The following is a 6,246-nucleotide window of genomic DNA, read 5'->3' as shown; positions in this document are numbered from 1 at the left end:
TGACCACGTCTTTTCTATGACTTTTAAAGCAAATGTTCTACATTTCGGGAAATACTCTTAACACATGCTTTTTGGCCGCGAGATAGATCAATACCACTCCCGTCTGTCGCTGCTTAACTTAGCAGAAACACTGAAAACAGCCCCAAGGGACCTACACCCAACTACAGGGCTTAAAGTGGGAAAAAATCCGGAGCCTGAAACGTTTTTGGAAGGCGGGGTGTAAAGTCATTACATCACAATCACAACTTTGCATTGTTTAGATTTTCATAAACTCTTGGACAAGGCCGTTATGATTAAATAACTCAGGCATGAACGGGTCAGGGGTGAAAAAGGTGAGAAAGATATTACCCCTCTAGGGGGGTCCGGGGGCATGCTCCCCCAGAAGAAAATTTTAAATATTCCATATTTTAAAGCATCAATCTGATGCATTTTGAGATTAATTTTTTGCCAACCAACAGTGTAATATTTCAATATGCCCTCATTAAAGTTAATTTGACTGGTAAAACAGCTAAACTCCTTCTGACATTACACAATAATGTCATAATTTTTAAAGACTTAAAAAGTTTTGGATCAATTTTTACTTGTTCCAACCAAATGTTAAATGAAGAGTCAATGTGTTTTTACATATTGCAATAATATCATAATCCTACAATGAATCATTGTGAAAACTAAACTTTACTACTTTGGCCAGGTCATAATCAAAAAAGCGAATTAGTACATTTATGATTTTGTCCATGTTGATATTAGCTGCTTTATTTACATTTATTAAAAACGTTGCATTGTTTTATCTTTTCATATAGCTAGACGTCTAAACTCTGGGACAAGGCTGTTATGTTTAAATACCTGCCATGCTGATTGCAAACGGTTTGTCAAAGCAGTTTGGGCTTCACATAGCTACAGTGAACGTGCACACACGTATTGTTTGTATCACGGTCGGTCAGTAAAGTCGCAGTGGATCGATGCCGGTAACGTACTCGCATGACAGAGGCTACGTTCACACCGCAAGTCTTAATGCCTGATTCAGGTTTTTTTTGCTCAGATCCGATTTTTTTCTTTGGCTGTTCACATGACCTTTTCAAATGTGGCCTATATCAGATTCCAGTGTGAACTGTTTGCGGTTTTGAAATGACCCGCGTGCGCAAAAGAACACTAACAATGACATCAGACGCAGCACGCTGTTGCACTAAAGTTAGGGAGGTTATGGAGGAAGTCAGCATTTACGCTTTTATTTTTATCTTTTTTATGTTTGTGTAATGGCAGCCATAACATTAATGCGCAGGTGCTGAGGAGGAGAAGACTGAAGAGAAAGAGACACATTTGCGGGGTTATGGCTGCAAATTCACTAAAGAGTGACGGCCAATTTGCACGTCAGGGCCGCCAACGGGCCTCCACCACTCTGGCTTCGCCCTCGCACACGCTCCACCTCCCCGGCGGTGCGGCGACTCGGGCCGGTGGTGCGCCCGACACCGAGGGACCGGGATCTCACCTCATCCGGCGCACGCCGGATTTCACTTTCATTGCACCACGGGGCGACCCCGACCCGCGAGCGCGTTAAACTCCTTGGTCCGTGTTTACAGGCGGGTAGGGGGCGAGTTGCCGACATCACCTTTTTACGTGAGCCGATCCCCGCCCTGGCGATGCGACGCGCGGCTGGGGAACACTGAGGACAGTCCGCGTTGGAAGCAGGGGGCCCCGCCCCTCCCCGCGGGGAGAGAGGTCGCTGCGAGTTTTTTTTTTTTTTTTTTTTTGGTAAAAGTCACATCAAATCCGCCTTGGCTGTTCAAACTGCGGTCGCATTGAAAAAAATCAGATCTGGGTCGGATTCAGGGCCACATATGGAAGTGGCCTGAATCTGAACTGAAAAAAAAATCTGATCTGGGCTAGATTTGAGTGTTCACACTACTTCTGAAGAAGTCTGACCTGGTCACTTGACCCCAAAAAAAAAAAAATCGGATTTGGGCCACTTTGGCCTGCAGTTTGAACGTAGCCAGAGTGCACGGACCGAAGCTTTGTGACTAGCATCTAGCTAATGACTAGCAAGCTCTGTCTTACCGCTGCCGGCGTCCAGTGTCTTCCTTCAACATGCGCTGCAGAAGCACCCGGCTCCCTCAGTTTGAGACCCAAAGTGCTAAACAGCTTCCCGTCTCCACCCTTTTCCTCTTGTCCTCTATTCATGCCCAGCGCCATTTGTTTTAACTACTTTCTCAACTAAAGCTGTATCTACATGCTCCAAGTTTGACAAACTTTGCATCCATTTTTTTTTTCGCCGCGTTACCACGGAGACCACACCGCACTCTAGCGTTTCGACAAAGACCCGCCCTACTTTGCATCTGATTGGCTAGAACTCGTTTCATTGATAGGTGGAAGTTCGATGATTGATTAAACCCAGCGCATCAAAAACAAATCCCATGTGGACTTTTTAAATTTATTTTTCTAAAATATTCATATGCCAGAAATCCGGCACCAGGCCCGATTACTTTCAACCCTGTGTTGGAGCTGCGTTCCTCTTATATGATTGGTATGTGAAATCAATTGACTCATATTAAACCGCATGCAAGTTTTTTTTTTTTTTTTTTTTTTTTCTCACGCACGCCGGAGATCCGGCACGGTGCCGGAATACTTTAAGCCCTGCGACTACCAATTCACCGGGAAATATTTTTTAATATATTTTCTATATAACCGTGACAAGCAGCACAGTAAGATGCAAGATCTTGTTTAAAGACCTTCGTGAACTCTCGTGCTCTTCCTCGGGATGTTGATTTTGGAAATCTAGCTTTTTTTTTTTTTTTTTTTTAATAAGTTGTCAAGGTTTGTAGCAGAACATCACACTAGAACCATTTTGTTTAACTATCTGAACTTCTCCCTCGTCAGCTGCACGCGCAGACAACCTCAAATCCAAAGCGCAACTCTCACATTAGGTTTGTGTTGGCGGTGAACTTGACTGACATGACTTCCCAGATCCGGGCCAGTTTCAACAAGTCAGAGTCAGAACTAGACTTAGTGGCCATATGCTCATTTTCAGGTTCATAATTGTAATTTGAGATTGTATCAGAATAGGTTTACATGGTTGAATTTTCAAAAAACACCATATTTTTGTTGTACTGCACATTGCTGCAGCTCCTCTTTTCACCCTGGGTCAGGTTTCTGTTTTAGCTACAGAGTGAGACCTCTCAACTTCCGTCGTTGTCAGTCGCACATGGTAAGGATTACACGAGCTAGCTATAGCTGTTTTCTCCAACTTCAGTCAGTACAAGGCAGGATTAGCCAGAAGAGTTTTTGTAGATTAGGGTGAACTTGTGTGTGTTGTAGCATTGAGAACGAGCTAGCATGTTAACGGCGTAGAAAAGCGGTGCAGATTTTGACCAGCTCACCCAGAGACTGAAGGCGGGACACATTCAGAACCCCGTATCTCACTCCAAACAGCATAGATGGGCTTTTTTTTTTTTTTTTCAAAGTATGTGTGTGTGAAAGCACCAGAGACAAAATAACACCGCAGATCCCAGAAAGTGTTTTTTTCATAATATGGGCACTTTAACAGTGGTCTTTGTTGAAGATCTGATTAGTTTAGATCCACACTGTACAGAAGTCTCTTCTGTCCAGCTCAGTTAAAAATCCAACCGTCTGAACGCATACTAAATGACATTGAATCTTTACCAAATAAAAAAAGTTCTTCTATCAACATATATGCTCTCTCCCGCTTTCTACTTTGGGAGTCTGTTATTTGTTCCCATTACTGACCCAAAGACAGCCTGCTGAAGCGTCAGTTAGGCTTCTTCTGCTTGTACGCACAATTGGCACTTTTCATTCTGCCGTTTTGTCTTCTGCGAAAATCCAAATGAGAATAAAAGTTAGCATCTTTCTGCATTTGCATACAACCGTTTAGAAAGCAGACGTGATCCAGGAGAACACCGCAGCCTTCCGTTATCCTGGGGAACATTTGCATTTGAGAAACCCAAACCTTTAGAAAAAGCTCTACACATCCACACTGATGATGTTAAATGCTACTCCAGTGCTTTAAACTTTCTTGCATCGTTTCCTGTTCTTTCCAGACAAACGTCCTGCATGCTTATACATCTTCAGTCAGGAAACCCAGTATGAGAAAGTGAGACCAACATGCGGCATCGACAGACTACTGGTGGTAAGAAACAGAACAGGGCTGATTCGGAACTGATAAAACCTTTATTTCACTTTAAATTGTCTTTTACATTTTTGTCCTGTTTATAACATGTAAGGTGAAACTAGAGTTGGATTTTTTTTTAATTTTTTTTTTTAAAAGACATACACAAATCTAGTATTACTTCAATAACCAGGGTGGGAGAGGGTGGGGGGGGGGGAAGGTGTTGAAGGGTATTTTTTTTCTTCTTTTTCTTAGTTTTATTGGTGTCCTTAAGCTAAGTCTAAATTTTCACAACCACGTGCGCGCTAAGCAATAAAACCGTCACAGAAGCAAACTTTTTTTGTTGGGGGGGTTGGGATGGGGGGGTATTTTTTTTCTTTCCTTTTTATTTTAAGCATAATACTGGTCAGTAAAAACAAAACGATTTGAGATACCAGATATACAGACAGGCTCGGTGCCACATTCACTACAGCATGGGATCTTTTATTTATTTTTTGTCCTTATAAAGCGTAGAATAACTGCCTTTTTGTTCAACTAACGAGAAACAGAGCGGCAGGGAGGAATAGTTTTTTTTTTTTTTTTTTAACCTTTTAGACTTCAGTGCATGAAAACATTTGTCCCCAGCAAAAGAAAAACAAACATTGAGGCATGACTTTTCTACACCTAAAAAGGGTGGAATGTTGAGATGGTGACAAGGTTATTGTGACACTGAGTGGATCGGACTCGCGGGTTTTGGAACCAAAGTTTAGCTCTCAACTGCTTCTGGACACGTACAGTACCTCGCTATCGGCAGGGGGCGCGAGTCGCCTAAACTAGAGAAACCACAAGGAGTCCAAAATGTATACATCGTAACAGATCGGATCTGGAAATGAGCCAGGATGTTGTACCGTCGACTGCTCAGCGAGTGTTCTCTCTCCTACACGCGGTCAAAAAGATAATAAAAAAACAACAAAGGTTGCCATGACATTTATGCATGTTTATGAACTCTAGCTTGAACACATGGTTACACTTTACTACATAAGAGTGACATGACGCGGTCATGAACGGGTCATAAACATTATAAACAAGTCAAACGTTTATGACATAATGCTTCTGTCATTCGGTTTTTGTCATGACAAGTTCAAGTTAGGGTTCATGTGTTCATGACAGTGTCATGTCACTCTTATGTAGATACCTTCAAGTAAAGGGTTACCGAACACATTAACCGTGATCCAAACTACAGGTTCTCACTTCCACAAACCGATGATTGGCTGATTGGCTGCCGGGAATTTGGGGATCCTTCCACTCACGTACCAGTCGTGGACTGAAATTTACACCAAGGTGGGGAGTGGGGGGGCACTTAAAATCACAGCTTCCTTTGTTTTTTTTTTCTGTGATTTGATATGTTACATTTAAACAAGTCAGCTGGGTTAAGCCTAACAGAAAGGCCCCGACTTAACACCAAGTACTGAATAAAAATGTTAGATTTGGTTACACCTTTTTATAGTTATTAATCAGAAAGTAAAAATATATTTTTTGCCTGTTTAAGATCATGAATGAACTCTGAAGCTCAACTCAACTTTGGGTTTTTTAAGGCAGTTAGCTGATACTCCAATCGTGAACATTTTCGAAGGAATAACGGCTGGCCCAACTGCCAGCCCTTCAACAGCATTCACACGCTACTATTGGCCAGGCGTCCATGCTTACGTGAGGTAACGTAGCCCCATTTGTACAGGTCCTGTTCTTCTGGCTATCCTAACCATAACCACTCAAGGTCAATGCCTAACCTCAACCAATTGGGCTGCTATTGAAGCGCGGGTCTTGGCCTGGCCATGGTAGGAAATAAAATATGTCCAACTGCCATTCATATTTTGGAAAACGAGGACGCAGGAACTTTTAAGCGTCGATCCACAGAGGGTACAAGTTCCCCCACTCCAGTCTTGCGGGAGGACTTCCACGGCGATAAAGGATGGCATGCCTTCTTGTTGGCAGATGGACCCATTCAGCAGCGAGTGGAAGCCTAGGACTTTTTGTAGACTTGTCAATCAAGGGGCTATATAAGGCGGGCCAACGAAGAGAAAATAAAGTACCCAAAAAGTTTTTTTTAAAAAGCCCAAGCATTAAACGGCAGCCGAGCATAACGGCTTCAA

This window comes from Perca flavescens, chromosome 4, assembly GCF_004354835.1.
Source record: "Perca flavescens isolate YP-PL-M2 chromosome 4, PFLA_1.0, whole genome shotgun sequence".
NCBI classification, from domain to species: domain Eukaryota; kingdom Metazoa; phylum Chordata; class Actinopteri; order Perciformes; family Percidae; genus Perca; species Perca flavescens.
The sequence above is the reverse complement of the archived record's forward strand: the minus strand, read 5'-3'. Positions refer to the sequence as shown.